Here is a 27,510-nt window from a genome sequence, read left to right on the forward strand (position 1 = left end):
CGGTGCGGAGGCAGGGAATCCGCCTCTTTCTTGCAGAAAACATCAGCATAGGCGTGGTATGGAACAGGAAGACCAGGGAGGTCTGTAGGCTTGAGCTGAGGATGGGAACGGACCAGGGTACGTAAACAGCTTACATGGCAGGCGTGCCCCCAGCGCAGGATCTCTCCGGAGCGCCAGTCGATAACTGGCTCATGCCGCCTAAGCCAAGGTAGCCCCAAGAGAATGGCGTGGGATAACTGAGGCAGGACATAAAAGGCAATCTTTTCAGAATGAAGTGCGCCAACTTGCAGGTTTACTTCAGTGGTTACCGTGGTGATGAGCCCAGGAAGAGGTTTGCCATCAACGGAGGTGATTGCTCGAGGGTTACTTAGGACGACCACGGGAATCTGGAGTCTGTCAACCTCCTCCTGGTGGATGAAGTTGCCTGCCGCGCCCGAGTCCACATACGCCTCCACAGAGCTACGCCCCCGACCTGAAATAAGTAGAGCTGAAACAGTAAGTGGAAGAGAGGGGGTCGGATCACCTAGGGGGCCCTCTCCTACCTGGCCTAGGCGGATGCGTTTCCCGATCTCTCAGGACAAGTGCGTAAGAAGTGATTGGCCCCTCCACAATAGAGACAGAGTCCCTTGGTCATCCTCTCCTTACGCCGTTGTTCAGACAGCTTGATGCGATCTACTTGCATGGGCTCAGGGGCGGTGTTACTAGGGAGAGCAACGGTGCGCGGAATGGGAGCTTGGTATAACCTAAAGGGCCTCCTCTCCCTGGCTGACTCTCTGGCGCGTTCCTGAAAACGCAGGTCAATATGAGTAGCCAGGGAGATGAGATCTTCCAGGGTGGTGGGAAGGTCACGCCCGGCCAACTCGTCTTTGATTTTACCAGAAAGGCCTCTCCAAAACGCACCAACCAGGGCTTCGTTATTCCACCCCAGCTCCGAGGACAAGGTCCGAAAACGGATGGCGTATTGCCCTACCGTAAGGGACCCCTGGCTGAGGTTAAAAAGGGCCTCTGTGGAGGAAGCAAGGCGTCCAGGTTCATCAAAAACCTTACGGAATGTCTCCAAAAAACACTGGATGTTGGTCACCACCGGGTCATCCCTCTCCCATAATGGATTCACCCAAGCCAACGCCTCCCCCTCTAGATGGGAGATTATAAAGGCCACTTTAGCACGGTCCGTAGGATACTGTTGGGGCGACAGATCAAAGTGCAATCTGCACTGATTTAAAAATCCCCTACACAATTTTGGGTCCCCACAGTACCTGGGCGGTTTACCGAGACGGGGGGGAGGAAAAGAGACGGTGTCCCGGGCTTGGGTGGAAGCGGCCGCAGAGGACTGCAAAGAAAGCAGCCGATCATCCACGGACGCCATATACCCCAAAATGTGAGACTGAGCATCGCGCTGTTGTGCGAGCTCCTGCTGGAGACTGACTAAGAGAGGTGCGTGTGCTGGGTCTGCGGTTTGAAGAGCGGAGAGCCGGGTGTCCATGGACTTCATGAATGACATGATACGGGTCTGATTCTCTCTAAGGAAGAGCAGTTCCTTTTGAGTGGCAGCCGCGGCACCGGCGGGGTCCATGGCCTGATGATACTGTAATACTAGAGGGAAAACTAAGTAGAGAGTGGACCCTCTGGATCGCGGATCCGGAGCCCCTGGGCCGAGCACACCAGGTGAAGACCGACCCCTATACAGGGATCGTTTGGGGCAGGACCACAGAGGACGGAGGCGCGACAGCCGGAACCAAGAGGGACGGCTCCACGGACAGAAGGACAGGGGAGGCAACGGTGCGAAAAACGAGCAGGGACCAGTGGCGCAGGACAGAAACAATACGGAAGACAGGCAAGTGGAAAGACCAAGGCGGACTGGAGACAGAGGACGGCACCGGGGATGGAAGGCAGCGCCCAGGCAGACTGGAAGGGAAGGGAGACACGAGACAGGGGGCGACAGGGCGAGTCAGGCGGAAAGCGGTTGAGCTACAGGAGAACTGTAGAGGCCAGAGGGTGCAGAAAAACTACACAATCATCAGGCGTCCTCCTAACAGCGAGGACGCCTGAAGTACAGCAACCCCCGGAAGTGCGTCACCCAAGCCCGCCCCTCAGCGCCGCCCACCGCAGGAGAGAGAGCGCGGAAGGCGGCGAGCGCGAACCAGGGGGCGGGAGCCAGGAGCCGCCGTAAGGACGAGTGGACGGCGGGCGCGTGACCGGGCGGGAGCGCGCAGGTGAGGAAACGCTGCAGCGCGCGCCGCAGCAGAAGGGGCATCGGCGGGCATAACCGCCGATGTCACACCTATTCTGGTAAAGGAAGGTAATGAGCCTGATTATCAGGCACCTGAGCTTAATGAGGATGACTGGCTGAGTGGAGTCACGGACTGGATATAAGGCTGTCGACGCCCTTCTGCCCTGCGGGTGATTTCTCTGTGGACTTCTAGGACACCAGTCTGATTCCTGCTCCTCTAAAGCTAAGTTTTCTGCTTTGCTTGTTAGCATTTGTGTTTTGTTTTTGTTTTCCTTGCTTTTCTGGATTTCGCCATTCCCTGCTGGGGTGAGCTGAATCTCCTTTTGCCTGTTGCTCTGTCTTCAGAATATTCCTGAGTACTGACATAGCTTTTTTGAAGCCTAGCGTCTTCAGGGCCTTTTTCACTGTCAGTCTGTTGGCTCTTTTTTTCATAGGGTTTTCACGGATTGCAGACAGCAGCCTTCCTGTCCTTTCCTATCTAGTTAGCTTGGGCCCCGTCTTTGCTCAGTCTATCTTTCTGTCTGTGTTAGTGTTTTCATCTTGCTTCACCGTCATTATATGTTGGGGGCTGCCTATTGCTTTGGGGTCTGCTCTGGGGCAGTTTAGATTTCCCCTTTCTTTCTTTCTGCCTATTTAATTCTCCGTCTGTGATCGAGGGGTCTAGGGCATCGTAGGAACCCCCCACGGCTACTGTTAGTTGTGTTGATAGGTTCAGGGGTCTGCAATCCGATAGCTGCCAACTTCTCTGGTTTTCTGGACTTAGATAGCATTTCTGTTTTTGCCTCCTACGGTGACTCAATCATAACAGAATCACCCGCCATACCGCAGATTCTAGGGTACTCAATAGCAGGAAAGAATTGTGTTTAAAAAAAAAAAAAAAAAAAAAAGTGTGTGTATATTCTTTCCTCTATATCTCTGAGGCCGTAGGGGGAATTTTTTTTTTTTTTTTTTCTCTCAATGGAGATAAAGCAATTGTCTGATCGTGTGGAGCAGCTCGCTGCGGAAGTGTGGGGAATTTCCGCCTACCTTGCTCGTTCGCATGCTGTTGAACCAAAGATCCCTACACCTGATGTATTTTTTGGGGATCGATCTAAATTTTTCAGTTTCAAAAATAATTGTAAATTATTTTTTGCCTTGAAGCCTAACTCGTCAGGGAGCTCCGCGCAGCAGGTTAAAATTGTCATCACTTTGCTGCGTGGCGATCCCCAGGATTGGGCGTTTTCTTTGAAACCAGATGATCCTATTCTGACTAATGTGAACGCATTCTTTCAAGCCTTGGGGTTGTTGTATGACGAACCTAATGCTATTGATCAGGCTGAAAAGACCCTGTTGGCATTGAACCAGGGTCGAGATTCTGCAGAGTTGTACTGTCAAAAGTTCCGAAAGTGGGCGGTCCTTACTACCTGGAATGATAATGCCTTGGCTGCTCTCTTTCGGAAGGGTTTGTCAGAAGCCGTAAAAGATACTATGGTGGGATTTCCTGTTCCCTCTGGTCTGGATGATTCTATGTCATTAGCCATTCAGATTGATCGGCGTTTACGTGAACGCAGGATTGCACGAGAGGTGTTGCCACCGGTTGAACAGACGTCTGAACCTATGCAATGTGATAGAGTTTTGTCTAAGGCGCAACGTCAGGAGTTCAGAAGGCGCAATAAGCTGTGTTTTTTCTGTGGAGATGCCTCGCATATTATTTCTGTTTGTCCTAAACGAGAGAAACGCTTTGCACACACGTTTTCGGTTGGTGGTGTTCAACCTAAGTTTCTTCTGGCAATTACTCTGATCTGCTCCCTGTCCACATTTTCCGCCAAGGCTTTTGTGGATTCGGGAACAGCGCTAAACCTAATGGACTTGGATTTTGCCAAACGTTGTGGATTTCCGATGACACCTCTGCAGACGCCTATCCCTTTGAGGGGGATTGATGCTACTCCTTTGGCTAAAAATAAACCTCAGTTTTGGACCCAGGTGGTCATGCGGGTCGCCCCAGACCATCAAGAAAATTGCAGATTTTTGGTGTTGCATGGTCTGCATGATGCCGTTGTTCTGGGGTTTCCCTGGTTGCAAATTCATAATCCAGTTTTGGATTGGAAATCTGTGTCTGTGGTGAGTTGGGGTTGTCGGTGTGCCTTTAGTGAGGCTCCGGTTTTTTCCACCTCTCCTCAGTCGCATGATGTTCCTGACTATTTGGCGGACTTTTATGATGTATTTAGTGAGAATGAGTCTGCGTCTCTGCCTCCTCATAGGAGTTATGACTGTGCAATCGAACTAAGCCCGGGGTGTAAATTTCCCAAGGGTCGGCTCTTCAATTTATCTGTACCCGAGCACGAGGCTATGCGGTCCTATATTAAGGAGGCGTTGGAGAAGGGTCATATTAGACCATCCTCGTCACCCTTAGGTGCCGTTTTTTTTTTTGTGGCCAAAAAGGATGGATCATTAAGGCCTTGTATTGATTATCGTGCCCTCAATAAAATTACTATTACAGTCATATGTAAAAGTTTGGGCACCCCTATTAATGTTAGCCTTTTTTCTTTATAACAATTTTGTTTTTTGCAACAGGTATTTCAGTTTCATATATCTAATAACTGATGGACTCAGTTATATTTCTGGATTCAAATGAGGTTTATTGTACTAACAGAAAATGTGCAATCTGCATTTAAACTAAATTTGACCAGTGCAAAAGTATGGGCACCCTCATCATTTTCTTGATTTGAACACTCCTAACTACTTTTTACTGACTTCCTGAAGCACTAAATTGGTTTTGTAACCTCATTGAGCTTTGAATTTCATAGCCAGGTGTATCAAATCATGAGAAAAGGTATTTAAAGTGGCCACTTGCAAGTAGTTCTCCTATTTGATTCTCATATGAAGAGTGGCATCATGGGCTCCTCAAAACAACTCTCAAATATCAGAAAGGCAGAGAAGAAGAATGGTGAGAACAGTCAAGGACAATCCACAGACCACCTCCAAAGACCTGCAGCATCATCTTGCTGCAGATGGTGTCACTGTGCATCGGTCAACAATACAGCGCATGCATAACGCCTTTTTGTATGACCAAACAACTCAATCTTTGTTTCATCAGTCCACAGGACCTTCTTCCAAAATGTAACTGGCTTGTCCAAATGTGCTTTTGCATACCTCAGGCGACTGTTTGTGGCGTGCTTGCAGAAACGGCTTCTTTCGCATCACTCTCCCATACAGCTTTTCCTTGTGCAAAGTGCGCTGTATTGTTGACCGATGCACAGTGACACCATCTGCAGCAAGATGAGGCTGCCGGTCTTTGGAGGTGGTCTGTGGATTGTCCTTGACTGTTCTCACCATTCTTCTTCTCTGCCTTTCTGATATTTTTCTTGGCCTGCCACTTCTGGGCTTAACAAGAACTGTACCTGTGTTCTTCCATTTCCTTACTATGTTCCTCACAGTGGAAACTGACAGGTTAAATCTCTGAGACAACTTTTTGTATCCTTCCCCTGAAAAGCTATGTTGAATAATCTTTGTTTTCAGATCATTTGAGAGTTGTTTTGAGGAGCCCATGATGCCACTCTTCATAGGAGAATCAAATAGGAGAACTACTTGCAAGTGGCCACTTTAAATACCTTTTCTCATGATTTGATACACCTGGCTATGAAGTTCAAAGCTCAATGAGGTTACAAAACCAATTTAGTGCTTCAGGAAGTCAGTAAAAAGTAGTTAGGAGTGTTCAAATCAAAAAAATGATAAGGGTGCCCATACTTTTGCACCGGTCAAATTTTGTTTAAATGCAGATTGCACATTTTCTGTTAGTACAATAAACCTCATTTGAATCCAGAAATATAACTGAGTCCATCAGTTATTAGATATATGAAACTGAAATACCTGTTGCAAAAAACAAAATTGTTATAAAGAAAAAAGGCTAACATTAATAGGGGTGCCCAAACTTTTACATATGACTGTAAATATAAGTATCCATTACCCCTGATTTCAGATCTATTCTCCAGAGTTAAAGGTGCTTGCTGGTTTACCAAGCTTGACCTCAGGGGGGCGTATAATCTTATCCGCATTAAGCAGGGGGATGAATGGAAGACGGCGTTTAATACTCCGGAGGGACATTTTGAGTACCTGGTGATGCCTTTTGGGCTCACTAATGCCCCTTCTGTCTTCCAGTGCTTCATGAACGATATTTTCCGAGACTTTGTCGTTAAATTTTTGATTATCTATCTGGATGATATTTTGATCTTCCCCGAGGATTGGGATTCTCATGTGGAACATATTCGGACTGTGTTCCGGATCTTGAGGGAGAATTCCCTGTATGTCAAAGCATCGAAATGCCTTTTTGGAGTACAGAGGATTTCATTTTTGGGATTTATTTTGTCTCCGTCAACTATTGAAATGGACCCAGCCAAGGTACAGGCCATTTAGCCATTTATGATTGGGTTCAGCCCACTTCTTTGAAGGCCCTCCAGAAGTTTTTGGGTTTTGCTAATTTTTATCGGAAATTTATTGCAAAATTTTCTAGTATTGCCAAGCCATTGACTGATCTGACTAAGAAGGGTGCTGATGTGTTGAATTGGTCTCCGGAGGCTGTTGCTTCCTTTCAGGAGCTGAAGCGAAGATTTACCTCCGCCCCGGTTTTGCGCAACCTGATGTCTCACTCCCGTTCCAGGTAGAGGTGGATGCTTCTGAGATTGGTGCAGGAGCTGTTTTGTCCCAAAAGGATCCTGTAACATCTAAAATGAATCCCTGTGCTTTCTTTTCCCGAAAGTTCTCCCCATCCGAACGTAACTATGATGTGGGGAATCGGGAACTGTTGGCCATGAAATGGGCATTTGAGAAGTGGAGACATTGGTTGGAGGGAGCTAAACATCAAGTTGTGGTCCTCACTGACCACAAGAATTTGATTTACCTAGAGTCGGCTAAACGCTTGAACCCTAGACAGGCTAGGTGGGCCTTGTTTTTTACACGTTTTGATTTTGTGGTCTCTTTTCTTCCTGGAACTAAGAATGTCAAGAATGTCAAGGCAGACGCCCTCTCTAGGAGTTTCTTTGCTGATTCTCCTGTGGTGACCAAGCCTGCTACCATCTTAGGCGAAGGGGTAGTTCTTTCTGCCATCTCGCCCGATTTGAGACTTGCTCTGCAAGAGTTCCAGGAGGACAAACCTGAGCGTTGTCCCAGTGGAAAGTTGTGTGTTCCTGACCAGTGGAAGAAGAGAGTGATGTCTGAAGTTCATTGCTCTGCATTGGCTGGTCATCTAGGTATTTTTGGTACTAGAGATCTGGTGAGTCGCTCTTTTTGGTGGCCCACCTTGTCTCATGATGTCAGGAATTTTGTGCAGTCCTGTGGGACTTGCTCCCGGTCTAAATCTTGTTCTCGCTCTAGTGGGTTGTTGATGCCTTTGCCGGTCCCCAGGAGGCCATGGACCCATATTTCAATGGATTTCATCTCTGATATGCCGGTCTCTCAAAGAATGACTGTTATTTGGGTGATTTGTGATAGGTTCTCTAAGATGGTTCATCTTGTACCACTCCCTAAGTTGCCATCTTCCTCTGAGTTGGTGCCCCTGTTTTTGCAACAGGTGGTTTGCTTACACGGGATTCCTGAGAACATTGTATCTGACAGAGGAGTTCAGTTTGTGTCTAGATTTTGGAGGACTTTCTGTTCCAAGCTGGGAATTCAGTTGTCCTTCTCCTCTGCTTTTCACCCTCAGACCAATGGGCAGACAGAGAGAACAAACCAGACCTTGGAGTCGTATTTGAGATGTTTTATTTCCGCTGATCAGGATGATTGGGTTTCATTTTTGCCCTTGGCCGAATTTGCTTTAAATAATAGAGCTAGTTCTGCCACTTTGATGTCACCTTTTTTTTGTAACTTTGGGTTTCATCCTCGATTTTCTTCAGGGCAGGTGGAGCCTTCTGCCTGCCCAGGTGTTGACACTGTGGTGGAGAGAATGCACCAGATCTGGGAAGAAATGGTGGATAAGTTATCTCTCTCCCAGGAAAAGGCCCAGCGGTTTTCCAATCGACATAGGACCATTGGTCCCCAGTTTAAGATTGGTGATATGGTGTGGTTATCATCAAAAAATATTGCTATATTTAAGTCTAAGCCTAAGTTTAAGTTTAGCCTTTATTCTAAGTTTAAGCCTAGATTTATTGGACCTTACAAGATTTTGGAGATTATTAATCCGGTCTCTTTTCGTTTGGCTCTTCCTGTCACATTTAAAATCCATAATGTGTTCCATAAGTCCTTGTTGAAGAGGTTTGATGAACCAGTTGTTCCTGGGGTGGCACCTCCAGACCTTGTATTGGTTGAAGGTAACATGGAATATGAGGTAGAGAAAATACTGGATTCCCGTTTGGCTAGACGGAGACTCCAGTATTTGGTTAAGTGGAAGGGTTATGGTCAGGAGGATAATTCCTGGGTCTCTGCCTCTGATATTCATGCCAAAAGATTGGTGCGTGCCTTTCATCGGGCTCACCCTGATCGCCCTGGTGGCGTGGTTGAGGGTTCGGTGACCCCTCCTCAAGGGGGAGGTACTGTTGTGAGTTCATTTTCCCCTTCGTCACTGAGGTCTGGTGAACTCCCTATTCTGGTAAAGGAAGGTAATGAGCCTGATTATCAGGCACCTGAGCCTAATGAGGATGACTGGCTGAGTGGAGTCACGGACTGGATATAAGGCTGCCGACGCCCTTCTGCCCTGCTGGTGATTTCTCTGTGGACTTCTAGGACACCAGTCTGATTCCTGCTCCTCTAAAGCTAAGTTTTCTGCTTTGCCTGTTAGCATTTGTGTTTTGTTTTTGTTTTCCTTGCTTTTCTGGATTCTGCCATTCCCTGCTGGGGTGAGCTGAATCTCCTTTTGCCTGTTGCTCTGTCTTCAGAATATTCCTGAGTACTGACATAGCTTTTTTGAAGCCTAGCGTCTTCAGGGCCTTTTTCACTGTCAGTCTGTTGGCTCTTTTTTTCATAGGGTTTTTCACGGATTGCAGACAGCAGCCTTCCTGTCCTTTCCTATCTAGTTAGCTTGGGCCCCGTCTTTGCTCAGTCTATCTTTCTGTCTGTGTTAGTGTTTTCATCTTGCTTCACCGTCATTATATGTTGGGGGCTGCCTATTGCTTTGGGGTCTGCTATGGGGCAGTTTAGATTTCTTTCTTTAGGCCTATTTAATTCTCCGTCTGTGATCGAGGGGTCTAGGGCAACGTAGGAACCCCCCACGGCTACTGCTAGTTGTGTTGATAGATTCAGGGGTCTGCAATCCGATAGCTGCCAACTTCTCTGGTTTTCTGGACTTAGCTAGCATTTCTGTTTTTGCCTCCTACGGTGACTCAATCATAACACTACCGGGTGTTCTTGGCCGTCCGGCCCGACTTGGCTCAGTACTGCCCCCAATCCAAACATAGAAGCGTCTGTGTGAACAAGGAAACGTTTAGTTGGATCGGGTGCGTCCAATACAGGGGTATTGGTGAGGGCGACCTTTAGTTGGCAGAAGGCTTCCTCACACTCTGAGGTCCAGGTTACCTGGCGGGGTTGGTTCTTACGGGTCAGATCAGTGAGAGGCTTGGCTACGCTGCTGTGATTGGGAACGAATTTCCTGTAATACCCCACTCTCCCTAGAAACGCCATGACCTGGGTTTTAGTGCGTGGGATGGGCCACTTGGCTATGGCCTCAATCTTGGCTGGTTCTGGTCGCTGTTTCCCACTTCCCACCCAATGCCCTAAATACTGAACCTCTGCTTTGCCCAAGTGACACTTGTTTGGGTTCAGGGTGATTCCGGCCTGATGGATCCTGTCCAATACTGTCTCTAGGTGATTTAGATGCTCTTCCCATGTCGCACTGTAGATGGCGATGTCGTCCAGGTAGGCACAAGCATAGTCCTGGAGACCATCCAGAAGCCGGAAAGCCAGCCTTTGGAAGGTCGCCGGGGCAGTCTTCATCCCGAATGGCATAACTCGAAACTGGAATAAGCCGAACGGAGTGACAAATGCCGACTTGGGAATAGCGTCAGGACTAAGGGGAATCTGCCAGTAGCCTTTGCATAAATCGATGGTGGTCAAATACTTTGCCCCCGCCAGCCGGTCTAACAACTCATCCACACGTGGCATGGGATATGCATCCGTCACTGTTTTCTCATTGAGCCTACGATAGTCTACACAAAACCGTGTAGTCCCATCCTTCTTGGGCACTAACACTACGGGGGATGCCCAGGGACTATCTGACTCTTCAATGACCCCTAAACGCAGCATCTCTTGTCGCATCCCCTCTGGTACAGACTCAGGGATGCGGAAGGGGTTTTGTCGCAGGGGGGCCTGATCCTGGGTCTCAACCTTGTGTTGTGCCAGGCGGGTGTACCCTGGTCTCCCCGAAAACATCCTCTGTCGCTGCCTCAACAACTCCTCCGCCTGCTGTCTCCCCCGGGGGCCTAGGTCTTCACCCAAGTGTACCTGGTCCCATGTTTTAGACTGAGTCCTTTCCCCTAAGACATCTGGCAAGGAAAGTCCGGCTAAATCCTCTGCTTCAGGTGCACAGATGGCCACTACCTCTTCAGGGCGCTCCCGGTAGGGCTTCAGCATATTCACGTGGAACATGCGGATAACCCTGGGGTGGTCACAATCGGCGACATTATAGGTTGTGTCGGCTATTTTCCCCAATACCTGGTAGGGCCCCTGCCATGCAGCTTGAAACTTATTCCGCTTAGTGGGCTCTAACACCAGGACCTTCTGTCCTATTTCCAAAGTGCGCTCTCTGGCCCTCCGATCGTACCATATGCGCTGGCGCCGCTTGGTCGCCTGCATGTTCTCACGTACAGCCTGAGTCAGCTCCTGTAGGCGGTCCCGGAATTCCAGCACACAGAGTACAATAGGTACCCCTTCTATGAGGCCCTCCCCTTCCCAGTGTTCCAGCACTAAGTCTAGGGGTCCCCTTACCCATCTTCCGTATACCAGCTCGAACGGGGAGAACCCCGTGGATTCTTGGGGAACCTCCCGATAGGCAAACAGGAGGTGTGGCAAGAATTTCTCCCAGTTCCTGTATGTCCTGGTAAAAGTCCCAATGAGCTGTTTTAATGTCCTGTTAAAGCGTTCACACAACCCATTGGTTTGCGGGTAGTACGGGGCGCTTCTAATGGACTTTACGCCGCACAGCTTCCACAGCTGGTTGGTCACCTCTGCTGTAAACTGGGTACCCTGGTCCGAGATAATCTCCCGGGGAAATCCAACCCGTGAGAACATCTGGAGCAGGGTGGCCGCCACCGTCTCTGCCAGTATGTTAGGTAACGCAACCGCCTCTGGATACCGTGTGGCATAATCTACCACTGTCAATATATAATTTTTCCCTGACGGACTGGGTTTGGCTTACGGCCCTATCAGATCGACCGCTACTCGGCTAAATGGTTCCTCCACAATGGGGAGGGTGCGTAATTTGGCCTTGCATCGATCCCCACTCTTGCCAATGCGCTGGGAACTGTCACAGGTCTGGCAGTACTGACAAACATCATAGGTTACCCCCGGCCAAAAGAAGTTTTGTGTTAGACGATGCCTGGTGCGACTGCGGCCGAAGTGCCCGGCTAATGGTATATCAGGAGAGATTCGCAGTAGCTCCTGCCTATACTTCTTGGGAACTACCAGCTGTCGTTTTATAGTGGGGCTCGTCCCTGTGTGGTGCTGCTCTGTGATCCGGTAGAGGAGTCCCTGCTTCCATACAAACTGTTCCCCTTCCAGTACTCCTCTCCCCTCCTGTGCCTTCCCACGATATCCCTCTAATGAAGGATCCTCAAGTAACTCCCTCTTAAATTCATCTGGGGTGGCCCAAGAAATGTGTCTGGCTATGGGAATACGTGTAGGGCTGGGATGTCTTACCTGGGCCTCCTCTGAGTGTGATTCCGCCTCCGCAGCTCGAGCTTGTCTCCGGGTGGTCACAGGATATGTCTCAGCCAGAGGGGCCACCGAGAATGCAGACAACATGGGCTCCAAGTCATTTCCCAGCAAGACGTCTGCAGGAAAATCGTCCATCAAGCCGACCTCAACAAGGCCATCCCCGACTCCCCAGTTCAGGTGAATCCTGGCAGTGGGCAGTCGATGTATGGCTCCCCCTGCTACACGGACTGCCACTGTCTGGTCCGTCTTCTCTTGGTCCCGGACGAGATGAGGCTTCACAAGGGTCAAAGTTGCTCCGGAATCTCTTAGTCCCTGCATACGTTTCCCATTAACCCACACGACCTGTCGATGCTGTTGTCGATTATCTGCCCAGGCTGCCTGCAAGGGGTCTACTTCATGCAGCACTTCCTCCATCTCTTCCACCCCTTGGTTAGTCGTAGCCCCCAATGCCGGGTCAGCTTCGCCTTGGTAGCAGTATACAGCAGCCCGGCTGAAGGTAGCTGTTCCCGCCTTTGGCCACTGGGTATGCTGAGTCCGGTTGGGACATTGTCTTTGCAGGTGGCCCAGCTGACGGCAGGTGTGGCATCGCGCCCCAGGGGGACTGTGGTAGGCCGGGTTTCTAGCTGGTCCCCCTACAATCTTCGGTGTTTTGGGGCCCTCCAGGTCCATGGGCGGGCCCCTAGTGACCATCTTTGATCCGGACAACTGCGGCCTCCTGGCATCATGATGTTCATCGGCCAGACGAGCGGCTTCCTCAAGAGTCATTGGCCGCCTGTCCCGAAGCCATTCCTGTGTCTCGGGGGTTAGTCCATTAAAGAATCGTTCTAACAAGAAGAGCTGGAGGACGTCCTCCTTAGTGGTTGCTTGGCTCCCTTGTACCCACTGTAGCAGTGACCGCAGTAATTTACAGGCCCATTCAGCGTGGGTATCGGTTACGCGTTTTATAAGTGGGCGGAACTTTTGGCGGTAGGCCTCTGGTGTCAGCGCATACCGGGCCAAGATCACTTCTTTGATCCGCTCATAGTCCATACAGTCCTCATCAGGTACCGTGCGATAGGCGTCCGCTGCCCGGCCTGTCAGCTTGCTGGCCAGAATCTGAATCCGTTCCTCCGGCTTCACTTGATGAAGGGCACACTGCCACTCAAAGTCCTGCAGAAAGCCATCAATGTCTTCCTCTGCCTCCCCCAACTGTCGGAAGGCATTATACTGGATCTTTTTGTGGCTTACTGTTGAAGGTACCTGGTCGAAGGCCAGAGCTCCCCCTGCTCGCTGACTCTCCGCTCTGCCATCTTCATCTTGGCCAGCTCCACTTTGGTCCGCTCTGCCATCTCCATCTTGGCTAGCTCTATCCTGGTCCGCTCGGCCATCTTTTCCTTCAGATCAGTACGCACATCAGCCATCACCTCTCGTATGATCTCTACCGCAGGGTTTGGGCCATAGAACGCTAGTCTGTTCTTTACCTCTCTCTGGAATTCGGTCTCCTCCACGTTCACATTGGGGGGCGCTGCATTGTCGTGTTCCATGATGGCTGCTATCAAATCATCAAATCCGCTTTTGTTTTGTTGCTGGCGATCAACCCTCGGCTTCCACCAGATCTTTTAATGTAGTCCTCTTTAACTCCTGGTGGTTGTTTTCCATTCATTCCTTTCCTCCTGTAGAAGGGGTATCATATCCCGCCGCTGCCACCAGTGTAACGGGGTCTACCAAGCTGGGGTACCTCTTTCAGTACCACCCCGTGTTTTCGGAGGTCCGCACTGCGTTGGCTGGAGTCTGAATGAATGACGCTGGCTGGAATTCCTTGGTTACATGGGCGCATATAAAAGATCACTGCTTCTCCACGTATTTCCAGTCTGACAACACTTTACTCACAGGACACAGAATATATCACACAGATACAGAGGGCCGGCCAATAGACAAGCGTCAGGCCAGACATGCATTACAAAAGCCGCAGGTGGCCGGAGCCTGCCGATGTTTACTGTGGAAATTACAAAGGTGGGGGGAGGGCGGACAAAAGGAGAATATCGTGTCCCCTCTGCCCAGGGGCGCAGCCTGTGGGCTGATACATTACGGACATGCATCTCACATGGAACCTATTATACATACATATAACTTCACAACATATTCTGGGTGTTGAGTGGTTCTGCAACATGTAACACTTCCCTTCTTCCAGAGCCCGACTTCAGCCCACGAAGGTACCTGACTTTTCCGTTAAAGCTCACCCCCTAAAGGCACTGTTGCTCCTGTTCGTGTCCTAGTTTCACAGCTCACTGAACTCTCCACAAAGCTCCCGTACGCCAGCTGCTACTTCCACAGGTACTCTTCCACGGACCTCCCTATCTCGCAATTCTCCAGACACGGGCTGGACTCAATAGACTGGCTTGGGTTGTCACTTCAGCTCTTCCTTGCTAGCTAACTTGACCGACGAGACTCCTTCTGTCCCGATAACCTTACAGTCCCCAGTCTCTGACTGCAAGGCCTCCAGCACCGCCACGTGCTGACTACTGCTGTAGACACTCCGCTGTTCTGCACTCTTGTCCTGTCCTGTTCGCTATCCCCAGTTCAACTAACTCTTGGAGGGAAATCTATCTCCTTTCCTCCTGTCTATCCACTTCTCTAAGTTAACCCCTGTGCCTTCTTTTCTCGAAAATTCTCCCCATCTGAACGTAACTATGATGTGGGGAATCGGGAATTGTTGGACATGAAATGGGCATTTGAAGAGTGGAGACATTGGTTGGAGGTAGCTAGACATCAAATTGTGGTCCTCACCGACCACAAGAATTTGATTTATCTTGAATCGGCCAAACGCTTGAATCCTAGACAGGCTAGGTGGGCCTTGTTTTTCACGCATTTTAATTTTGTGGTCTCTTTTCTTCCGGGCATAGAATGTTAAGGCGGACGCACTTTCAAGGAGTTTCTTTGCGGATTCTCTTGATGTGACCGAGCCTACTACCATTCTAAATGAGGGTGTAGTTCTTTCCGCCATCTCACCCGATTTGAGACGTGCCCTGGAGGAATTTCAGGAGGACAAACCTGAACGCTGCCCTATGGGAAAATTGTATGTCCCTGACCAGTGGAGGAAAAGAATGATGTCTGAGATTCATTGCTCCGCGTTGGCTGGGCATCCAGGTATTTTTGGTACCAGAGATTTGGTGAGTCAGTCTTTTTGGTGGCCTGCCTTGTCTCGTGATGTCAGGAATTTTGTGCAGTCCTGTGGGACTTGTTCTCGGTTCAAGCCCTGTTCTCGTTCTAGTGGGTTGTTGATGCCCCTGCCGGTGCCCAGGAGGCTATGGACCAATATCTCAATGGATTTTATTTCTGATCCTCCTGTCTCTCAGAGAATGACTGTTATCTGGGTTATCTGTGATAGATTTTCTAAGATGGTCCAATTTGTACCACTCCCAAAGTTGCCATCTTCTTCTGAGTTGGTGCCCTTGTTTTTACAACAGGTGGTTCGGTTGCATGGGATTCCTGAGAACATTGTTTTGGACAGAGGAGTCCAGTTTGTTTCCAGATTTTGGAGAGCTTTTTGTTCCAAACTGGGAATTCAGTTATCTTTCTCCTCTGCATTTCATCCTCAGACCAATGGGCAGACTGAGAGAACAAACCAGGCTTTGGAGTCCTATTTGAGATGTTTCATATCTGCTGATCAGGATGACTGGGTCTCATTTTTGCCCTTGGCCGAATTCGCGCTAAACAATAGGGCTAGTTCTGCCACTTTGATGTCGCCCTTTTTCTGTAACTTTGGGTTTCATCCTCGATTTTCTTCTGGGCAGGTGGAATCCTCGGCCTGCCCAAGCGTGGATTCTGTGGTAGAGAGAATGCAGCAGATTTGGGACCAAGTGGTGGATAAGTTGTCCCACTCTCAGGAAAAAGCCCAACGGTTTTCCAACCAGTATAGGACCATTGGTCCCCGGTTTAATGTGGGTGCTATGGTTTGGTTGCGTCTCCAAAATTCAAGCCAAGATTCATTGGACCATATAAGATTTTGGAAATCCTTAATCCCGTTTCTTTCCGTTTGGCTCTTCCAGTTACGTTTAAGATTCATAACGTGTTTCGTAAATCTTTGTTGAAGAGGTTTGTGGAGCCAGTAGTTCCCATGGTGGCGCCTCCTGACCCTGTATTGGTTAAAGGTAATTTGGAGTATGAGGTAGAGAAAATATTGGATTCTCGTTTGGCTAGACGGAGACTCCAGTACTTGGTCAAATGGAAGGGTTATGGCCAGGAGGAAAATTCTTGGGTCTCTGCTTCTGACATTCATGCCGAAAGATTGGTTCATGCTTTTCACCGGGCCCATCCTGACCGGCCTAGTGGCGTGAATGAGGGTTCGGTGACCCCTCCTCAAGGGGGGGTACTGTTGTGAATTCTCTCTCTGGCTTCCCTCTGGTGATTACTGAAGGTAGTGGAGCTGGTCAGATTGACAGAGGTGTTGCGAGTTCTCTTTCTGGACTCCCTCTGGTGGTTACTGGAGGTAGTGGAGCTGATCTGATTGACAGAGGTTTGCCACCTGATAATGAGGAGGACGATTGGAGATCTGGCGTTTCTGATTGGGATTTAAGACAGCTGACTCCCTCTATCCCTGCTGGTGATTTTCTTCCTGTGCCTTCTGAGGTCTGATGTCTCCTGCTCTGTCCCTGCATGGTTCAGCTAAGTGGTTCATTTGCTATTCTGTTTGCATTTGATCTGGTTTTGTCTATCTCTGCTTTGTGCGGGTCAGCTAGCTCCGGCTGGGGCTGTGCTGAATCACCACCCATATGTTACTGCTTGTGCCAGTTTGTTTTGTTCCCTGTTATTTTGGTCTCTTTTTGCTTTGCTTTCAGAATATACCAGAGTGCTGATATAGTGGGGGCGAAGTCGTGTGACTTCAGTGTTTTTTGTGCATCAGAAGTGTTGGACTTTTTGCAGGGTTTTTTGCGTGATTGCAGACAGTGTCTTTCCTTTCCTGTCCTGTCTAGTCAGTGTGGGCCCCCTCATATGTGTTTTCATCTTGTCTAACCGACAATATATGTTTGGGGGCTATCTATTCCTTAGGGGTTCTACTCCGGGGCAGTTTAGATTTCCCCTTTCTTGCTTTAGGCTTAGCTAGCTCTCCGGCTGTGCCGAGATGTCTAGGATCATCGTAGGCACGCTCCACGGCTACTGCTGATTGTGTGGATAGGATCAGTCAGGGGTCTGCAATCCGCTTAGTTTCCAACCTCTCTGGTTTTCTGTGGCTTAGCCTGGGCCTGCTATCCTCCTTGGTGACCCATTCATAACAGGCTCCGCTCCGCACACCTCGTACACACGCGGCTCCGCTCCGTACACCTCGTATACACGCTGCTCCGCTCCCTACACCTCGTACACACGCGGCTCCGCTCCCTACACCTCGTACACACGCGGCACCGCTCCCTACACCTCGTACACACGCGGCTCCGCTCCGTACACCTCGTACACACGCGGCTCAGCTCCCTACACCTCGTACAGACACGGCTCCGCTCCGTACACCTCGTACACACGCGGCTCCGCTCCATACACCTCGCACACACACGGCTCCGCTCCCTACACCTCGTAAGACACGGCTCCGCTCTGTACACCTCGTACACACGCGGCTCCACTCCCTACACCTCGTACAGACACGGCTCCTCTCCGTACACCTCGCACACACACGGCTCCGCTCCCTACACCTCGTACAGACACGGCTCCGCTCCGTACACCTCGTACACACGCGGCTCCGCTCCGTACACCTCGCACACACACGGCTCCGCTCCCTACACCTCGTAAGACACGGCTCCGCTCTGTACACCTCGTACACACGCGGCTCCACTCCCTACACCTCGTACAGACACGGCTCCTCTCCGTACACCTCGCAAACACACGGCTCCGCTCCCTACACCTCGTACAGACACGGCTCCTCTCCGTACACCTCGTACACACGCGGCTCCGCTCCGTACACCTCGTACACACACGGCTCCTCTCCGTACACCTCGTACAGACACGGCTCCTCTCCGTACACCTCGTACACATGCGGCTCCGCTCCGTACACCTCGTACACACACGGCTCTGCTCCCTACACCTCATACAGACACGGCTCCTCTCCGTACACCTCGTACAGACACGGCTCCTCTCCGTACACCTCGTACACACGCGGCTCCGCTCCGTACACCTCGTACAGACACGGCTCCGCTCCATACACCTCGTACACACACGGCTCCGCTCCCTACACCTCGTACACACGCGGCTCCGCTCCGTACACCTCGTACACATGCGGCTCCGCTCCGTACACCTCGTACACACACGGCTCTGCTCCCTACACCTCATACAGACACGGCTCCTCTCCGTACACCTCGTACAGACACGGCTCCTCTCCGTACACCTCGTACACACGCGGCTCCGCTCCGTACACCTCGTACAGACACGGCTCCGCTCCATACACCTCGTACACACACGGCTCCGCTCCCTACACCTCGTACACACGCGGCTCCGCTCCGTACACCTCGTACACATGCGGCTCCGCTCCGTACACCTCGTACACACACGGCTCCGCTCCCTACACCTCGTACAGACACGGCTCCTCTCCGTACACCTCGTACACACGCGGCTCCGCTCCGTACACCTCGTACAGACACGGCTCCTCTCCGTACACCTCGTACACACGCGGCTCCGCTCCGTACACCTCGTACACACGCGGCTCCTCTCCGTACACCTCGTACACACGCGGCTCCTCTCCGTACACCTCGTACACATGCGGCTCCGCTCCGTACACCTCGTACACACACGGCTCTGCTCCCTACACCTCGTACAGACACGGCTCCTCTCCGTACACCTCGTACACACGTGGCTCTGCTCCGTACACCTCGTACAGACACGGCTCCTCTCCGTACACCTCGTACACACGCGGCTCCGCTCCGTACACCTCGTACAGACACGGCTCCTCTCCGTACACCTCGTACACATGCGGCTCCGCTCCGTACACCTCGTACACACACGGCTCTGCTCCCAACACCTCATACAGACACGGCTCCACTCCGTACACCTCGTACAGACACGGCTCCTCTCCGTACACCTCGTACACACGCGGCTCCGCTCCGTACACCTCGTACAGACACGGCTCCGCTCCATACACCTCGTACACACACGGCTCCGCTCCCTACACCTCGTACACACGCGGCTCCGCTCCGTACACCTCGTACACATGCGGCTCCGCTCCGTACACCTCGTACACACACGGCTCCGCTCCCTACACCTCTTACAGACGCGGCTCCTCTCCGTACACCTCGTACACACGCGGCTCCGCTCCGTACACCTCGTACAGACACGGCTCCTCTCCGTACACCTCGTACACACGCGGCTCCGCTCCGTACACCCCTTACACACGCGGCTCCGCTCCGTACACCTCATACACACACGGCTCCGCTCCCTACACCTCGTACACACACGGCTCCGTTCCGTACACCTCGTACACACACGGCTCTGCTCCGTACGCCTCGCACACACGCGGCTCCGTTCCGTACACCTCGTACAGACACGGCTCCTCTCCGTACACCTCGTACACACGCGGCTCTGCTCCGTACACCTCGTACACACGCGGCTCCGCTCCGTACACCTCGTACAGACACGGCTCCTCTCCGTACACCTCGTACACACGCGGCTCCGCTCCGTACACCCCTTACACACGCGGCTCCGCTCCGTACACCTCATACACACACGGCTCCGCTCCCTACACCTCGTACACACACGGCTCCGCTCCCTACACCTCGTACACACACGGCTCCGCTCCCTACACCTCGTACACACACGGCTCCGTTCCGTACACCTCGCACACACACGGCTCTGCTCTGTACGCCTCGCACACACGCGGCTCAACTACATCCACCGTCCTGACCCCACACAGAAACTTTACCTCATCCAGCGCCATGACAACCAGCGCAGCAGAGTCCTGCAGAGTGCAAACAGACTCGGAGGCCCCTGATCATGTGACCCCTGACTCCTCCCCTCTCAGGTCCTGTGCGCACAGAACACACAGCCCAGCCACATCACTGCGGGCTGCGGTGGGTCTATATGGGAGGGCGAGGATCATGGGGTCGGTGCATGGGGGGGTGGCGGATCAGTGCAATGCGGCAAAAATAGCGTCCTGAGTGGGACGCGGGAGGGAGGTGTCAAAAACAGGACAGCCAAGCGGGAGTCGGGACGCCTGTTCATGTTCTTGCCATTCACTGGCTAAGGATGCCACCAACCTGTCTCAGAGGAGTTTCTCCTTAATGTGGGCTCCTTTCACCGGGAGCGCATTTCATGTTTTGTTCTGGACTGCGGGTCTGGTGTTCCCCTGGTTGCAGTCACATAATCCTGTGAGAGACGTCGCCTTACTGCTGTACTGTGTCGTCCGTTAATCTGGCCCGATATAGTATCACACGAGGGCCTGGTGGCAGCACAGTGTCCTGGTGGTATTGGGGAGACCCTGGCAGTGACGGATCGGAGGTTAGTGTGTGCATTTCCTGCCTGAGACTGGCGATATACACACTGCAGAGTGCCCGGGAGCCAGTACGCCACCAGGCAGCCTTTCCGGTGACCACTTATCCTAGGGGCAGTTCCCTGACTGACCTGAGGGTAAGAGGACGCCAGAGAGCTGCAAGTTCCCAACCGGAACTGAAAGTGTAAACATAAGTTGTGGGGATTTATATTTCATCAGACCATATATATAATATATAAATTCCTGACTTCTGGGGGGCAACCTTCCCTCGAATCCCTGACACTCACACTGAGCTGCTGATACACGGCCTGTGATCTCCGCTCCTCACGGTGAGCTGCTGATACACGGCCTGTGATCTCCGCTCCTCACGGTGAGCTGCTGATACACGGCCTGTGATCTCCGCTCCTCACGGTGAGCAGCTGATACACGGCCTGTGATCTCCGCTCCTCACGGTGAGCTGCTGATACACGGCCTGTGATCTCCGCTCCTCACATTGAGCTCCTCAAACACGTCCTGTGAACTCAGGTCTTCACACTGAGCTCTTGATAGATGTCCTGTAATCTCGCCTACTCACTAGGCTCCTGATACACATCTTGTGATCTCGCTCCTCACGCTGATCTCCTGATACACGTCCGGTGATCTCGGCTCCTCACGCTGATCTCCTGATACACGTTCTGTGATCTCATCTCCTCACAGACAACTTCTGGTACACGTCCTGTAATATACCTTCCTCACAATAAGCTCCTGATATACGTCCTGTGATCTCGGCTCCTCACTCTGCACTCTTGATACATGTCTTGTGATCTCGGCTCCTCACACTGATCTCCTGATACACGTGCTGTGATCTCGGCTCCTCACACTGATCTCCTGATACACGTCCTATGATCTCAGCTCCTCACACTGAGCTGCTGATACACGGCCTGTGATCTCCGCTCCTCACGGTGAGCTGCTGATACACGGCCTGTGATCTCCGCTCCTCATGGTGAGCTGCTGATACACGGCCTGTGATCTCCGCTACTCACGGTGAGCTGCTGATACACGGCCTGTGATCTCCGCTCCTCACATTGAGCTCCTCAAACACGTCCTGCGAACTCAGCTCTTCACACTGAGCTCTTGATAGATGTCCTGTACTCTCGCCTACTCACTAGGCTCCTGATACACATCTTGTGATCTCGCTCCTCACGCTGATCTCCTGATACACGTCCGGTGATCTCAGCTCCTCACGCTGATCTCCTGATACACGTTCTGTGATCTCATCTCCTCACAGACAACTTCTGGTACACGTCCTGTAATATACCTTCCTCACAATGAGCTCCTGATATACGTCTTGTGATCTCGGCTCCTCACTCTGCACTCTTGATACATGTCTTGTGATCTCGGCTCCTCACACTGATCTCCTGATACACGTGCTGTGATCTCGGCTCCTCACACTGATCTCCTGATACACGTCCTATGATCTCGGCTCCTCACACTGAGCTCCTGATACACGTCCTATGATCTCGGCTCCTCACACTGATCTCCTGATACACGTCCTATGATCTCGGCTCCTCACACTGATCTCCTGATACACGTCCGGTGATCTCGGTTCCTCACACTGAGCTCCTGATACACGTCCTATGATCTCGGCTCCTCACACTGAGCTCCTGATACACGTCCTATGATCTCGGCTCCTCACACTGATCTCCTGATACACGTCCTATGATCTCGGCTCCTCACACTGATCTCCTGATACACATCCGGTGATCTCGGTTCCTCACACTGAGCTCCTGATACACGTCCTATCATCTCGGCTCCTCACACTGAGCTCCTGATACACGTCCTATGATCTCGTCTCCTCACACTGAGCTCCTGATACACGTCCTATGATCTCGGCTCCTCACACAGAGCTCCTGATACACGTCCTATGATCTCGTCTCCTCACACTGAGCTCCTGATACACGTCCTATGATCTCGGCTTGTCACACTGAGCTCCTGATACGCGTCCTGTGTTCTCGACTCATCACACTGAGCTCCTGATACGCGTCCTGTGTTCTCGACTCATCACACTGAGCTCCTGATACGCGTCCTGTGTTCTCGACTCATCACACTGAGCTCCTGATACGCGTCCTGTGTTCTCGACTCATCACACTGAGCTCCTGATACACGTCCGGTGATCTCGGTTCCTCACACTGAGCTCCTGATACATGTCCGGTGATCTCGGTTCCTCACACTGAGCTCCTGATACACGTCCTATGATCTCGGCTCCTCACACTGAGCTCCAGAAACATGTCCTATGATCTCGGCTTCTCACACTGAGCTCCTGATAAACGTCCTATGATCTCGACTCCTCACACTGAGCTCCTGATACACGTCCTATGATCTCGGCTTCTCACACTGAGCTCCTGATAAACGTCCTATGATCTCGGCTCCTCACACTGAGCTCCTGGTACACGTCCTATGATCTCGGCTCCTCACACTGAGCTCCTGATACACATCCTATGATCTCGGCTTCTCACACTGAGCTCCTGATACACGTCCTATGATCTCGGCTTCTCACACTGAGCTCCTGATACACGTCCTATGATCTCGGCTTCTCACACTGAGCTCCTGATAAACGTCCTATGATCTCGGCTCCTCACACTGAGCTCCTGATACACATCCTATGATCTCGGCTTCTCACACTGAGCTCCTGATACACGTCCTATGATCTCGGCTTCTCACACTGAGCTCCTGATACACATCCTATGATCTCGGCTCCTCACACTGAGCTCCTGATACACATCCTATGATCTCGTGATCTCGGCTCCTCACACTGAGCTCCTGATACACGTCCTATGATCTCGGCTTCTCACACTGAGCTCCTGATACACATCCTATGATCTCGGCTTCTCACACTGAGCTCCTGATACACATCCTATGATCTCGGCTTCTCACACTGAGCTCCTGATACACATCCTATGATCTCGGCTCCTCACACTGAGCTCCTGATACACATCCTATGATCTCGGCTCCTCACACTGAGCTCCTGATACACATCCTATGATCTCGGCTCCTCACACTGAGCTCCTGATACACATCCTATGATCTCGGCTCCTCACACTGAGCTCCTGATACACATCCTATGATCTCGGCTTCTCACACTGAGCTCCTGATACACGTCCTATGATCTCGGCTCCTCACACTGAGCTCCTGATACACATCCTATGATCTCGGCTCCTCACACTGAGCTCCTGATACACATCCTATGATCTCGGCTCCTCACACTGAGCTCCTGATACACATCCTATGATCTCGGCTTCTCACACTGAGCTCCTGATACACGTCCTATGATCTCGGCTTCTCACACTGAGCTCCTGATACACGTCCTATGATCTCGGCTTCTCACACTGAGCTCCTGATACACGTCCTGTGTTCTCGACTCATCACACTGAGCTCCTGATACGCGTCCTGTGTTCTCGACTCCTCACACTGAGCTCCTGATACACGTCCTATGATCTCGGCTTCTCACACTGAGCTCCTGATACACGTCCTATGATCTCGACTCATCACACTGAGCTCCTGATACGCGTCCTGTGTTATCGACTCCTCACACTGAGCTCCTGATACACGTCCTGTGTTCTCGACTCATCACACTGAGCTCCTGATATGAGTCCTGTGTTCTCGATGTCACGGTCACTTGGGTCTGGACGCAGCGAGTACCGCAAGGCGAACCCATATGACACACGTGACCCTGGATACACCACCTCCAGTTGGGCGAATTTAAATAATAAAACGTGCTGCTGGATACACCGCCTCCAACTGGCGAATTTAGATATTACACGTATGTATAAAGTAGTCTGGAAACCCCGCCTCCAGTAAGGCGAATTTAAATAATAAAGGGGAACCTGGGTAACATTAACAATGGTGGGCCCTGGAATAGGGAAACGGTGAAGTGGAGACCTCCTGTACTCCCCTGAGCCAGTGTCCCTGCACTCCTAACGTTCCCTATGCCGGTTCCGCACCGGGCGACGCACAGGAACCTAAAAACCCTAGCTCGCCCTGAACCTAAACCCTCACTAGAGAATTGGTCGGTGCGGAAACTAATCCCACCACTGCACTAAACACACATGAGGGAAAATGACAATACAAGGGAAACACTACTTAGCTTTGCTTTGTTGCGTACGCTCCTAGCAACAGGGCCCACCACCTGTGTGCATCTTCTCCTCCACCCAGATCCATCACCATAACTGGATCCTACACCATAGTGCAGCATTGGAGCAGAGTCCACCACCAATTGCAGAAGTCCAGTAACAGAGTCCCAAAGATGAGTCCAGCTTCTGCCCAAAAAGTCAAACATGCTTGAGTCCAGCTCTCAGCAACGAAGTCCCACATGCTGAGTGCAACTCTCTCCATAGTCGTCACTCCACCAAGTCATGCAAGCACCTCCTGCCGACACCATAAACTGCGACTCCACCACGTCATGCCAGCCCTTCTTGCAGACCACATAGCTGCCACTCGTCCCCTCTGGCTGGGCTGCGCAGGACTCATGTTCAGCTCCACCTCATTTATAATTACGTGCACTAAACCAAAAACTAATGTGCACTACCACTCACCACCACCGGGGCAACTTAGAATGAACGACACCACGTGTAATAATTCTAATGGCCACCGGGGGGGGCAATCACATCACTTTGGCACCTAGCCAAAGGAAAAAAAGTTCACTTATCCATTTAATCTGTCAGATCCATGCTGGATCATGACACTCGACTCATCACACTGAGCTCCTGATACGCGTCCTGTGTTCTCGACTCATCACACTGAGCTCCTGATACGCATCCTATGATCTCGGCTCCTCACACTGAACTCCTGATACACGTCCTATGATCTCGACTCCTCACACTGATCTCCTGATACACGTCCTATGATCTCGGCTCTTCACACTGATCTCCTGATACGCGTCCTATGATCTCGGCTCCTCACACTGAACTCCTGATACACGTCCTATGATCTCGGCTCCTCACACTGAGCTCCTGATACACGTTCTGCTCCCAACAGTGAATCAGGACACTACACCTGTTAAGCATCTTACGCTTTACTTCATGGATAATTCAGCACAGACAGTAGCTCTGCAGATTTTGTCCTTTGCACATGGAGGTTACTCACCGGCAATACTCCAGCTCTGTAACTGGTTTCATCCCAGCTCTGTTGCACCATTACATTTTGAACCCTCCATCTTGGGCTTCGGTGTCATGCGATCTTTAGTCTTCAGCGTTGTGGACTTCCTGTTAACAACAGAAAGACATCACCTTGTAATCCCCCTGGAAGCTCTCAGACCCTCTTCCAACCATGCTGGTTTTTCTGTGTCCAGTCTCCTAATGAGCACAGACTTCATGGTTCTCCAGGATTTCAGTGATATAGATGAATTCATGCAAAGTAAAAGACAATCACTCTGTCTACTCGTCTGAGATACGGCGTCACAATGGTCTCTCTTCTCCTTATTAGAGCCAACACCGGGAAACCCCTCACTTAATGGGATTGCCATTGTAAAAACCCATAGGAAACACAAACTGCCTTATACACACACCGCACAGGATACACTGAGACTACAGTATACACATCACATAGGAAACACTGAGAGTGCTGAATGCATCACATATAATACACTGAGATTGCTGTTGTCAGGAACCTATGAATTAATCCCTAAAATCCTGCTCCACCCCCAGTTGGTTTGTGCAGTGTAACCCTAAAGCCCCATATGCAGGCACGTAGCTGCAGCCCCCTCTCTCCCTACACTGTGTGATGCTATCCACTCTCCCCCTCCCTTCAGCTGTTGGGCACGTTTATTGCTCCTACCAGTTAAATCCGGTTTTGTCTCCTCCAGCCACATGATCCTTTGTCAATTCCAGGTCGAATTTAATAAAACACGAAAACCCTAGAGACAAGAAAAATATATTTTCAGAATCATCATAATAAAAGCTACTCGCAGCAGCGTTTTGCGACTTCTGGTGCCCCAGAAACCAAGAAAAGGGTTTCTGCCTCCCAGTAACCCACAGATAGGTCATGTTTGGTCTCAAATGAAAGATAATTTCATAAGAGAAAATATAATACCCCTGTCATCACTCTGGGAGGCCCCTAGCCAGAGATATGGCAAGTAGAAGGTTTTAATGACTTCTCAAAAGGGGCGTATATCCTCTAGCTCAGCCCCCCCAGTGAGGTCAGCAAGGGAAAAGCATAAAGCTCAGACGATCAATCAGAGCAGGGTTCAGTACCTGGGGGAAGACATCCGACATCCATGCTGTGGACTTAATCTTTGCCTTTGGAAACCCCCCTCCCCTTTATCAACACGTGATATCTGTGACTGAGACAGAGTAAGGCCCCGTCACACACTGCAATCTCAACAACTTTTGTGACACAACAGCGATCTCACCAGCGAGATTGCTGTGTGAGACAGTGATCGGCGACCGGCCCCCCTGCCGGTATCGCTGATCGCTGCAAGAAACCTCTGGACATTTTTTTCCTCGCTGACCTCCCGCTGGCCAGCACGTATCGCTGCGTGTGACAGGCGGGAGACCAGCGATCAGCTGTAAAATAATAAAAAAATAAAAAATATTGTTATTCTCACCTTCCGCGCCTGCGCAGCATTCCTGCCTCTCTCCACGCTCCCGGTCCCAGTAATCCTTTGCAAGAATGACCGCGAGACTTCGCGATCCCGCGAGAACGGACATCATCGCGGTAATTCTCGCAAAGGATTACTGGGACCGGAGCGTGGAGAGAGGCGGGAATGCTGCGCGGGACGTCGGAAGGTGAGAATAACAATATTTTTTATTTTAATTCTATTTTTGGCATGAATATGGCATCAGCACTAACAAACTCAGCGATGCCGCGCGCGCTGCGTCGCTGTGCTAATCACTGGGGATGCTGCCTGTTTGACAGCTCACCAGCGATCACATAGCGACTTACCAGCGATCCTGCACACGTTGATATCGCTGTCGGGATCGCTGCTAAGTCGCTATGTGTGACTCCAGCTTAAGTTTCTTATTTT

General features: G+C 51.1%; 1 protein-coding gene across 7 annotated transcripts in view; it reads right to left on the reverse strand.

Moving 5' to 3' along the window:
• ATP2B2 (ATPase plasma membrane Ca2+ transporting 2) overlaps nt 1-27,510 on the reverse strand; it is a 660,007-nt gene that overhangs the window by 609,810 nt on the left and 22,687 nt on the right. For all 7 annotated transcript variants that reach the window (XM_073564311.1, XM_073564307.1, XM_073564309.1 and 4 more), the window contains exons 2-3: nt 26,322-26,400; nt 25,632-25,750 (exon numbers count right to left, since the gene is read on the reverse strand). The gene's annotated coding sequence lies outside the window, so the exon portion shown is untranslated. The remainder of the gene's footprint in view (nt 1-25,631; nt 25,751-26,321; nt 26,401-27,510) is intronic.

This window comes from Dendrobates tinctorius, unplaced genomic scaffold, assembly GCF_039654945.1.
Source record: "Dendrobates tinctorius isolate UK_male_01 unplaced genomic scaffold, ASM3965494v1 ptg000449l, whole genome shotgun sequence".
Classification (NCBI taxonomy): domain Eukaryota; kingdom Metazoa; phylum Chordata; class Amphibia; order Anura; family Dendrobatidae; genus Dendrobates; species Dendrobates tinctorius.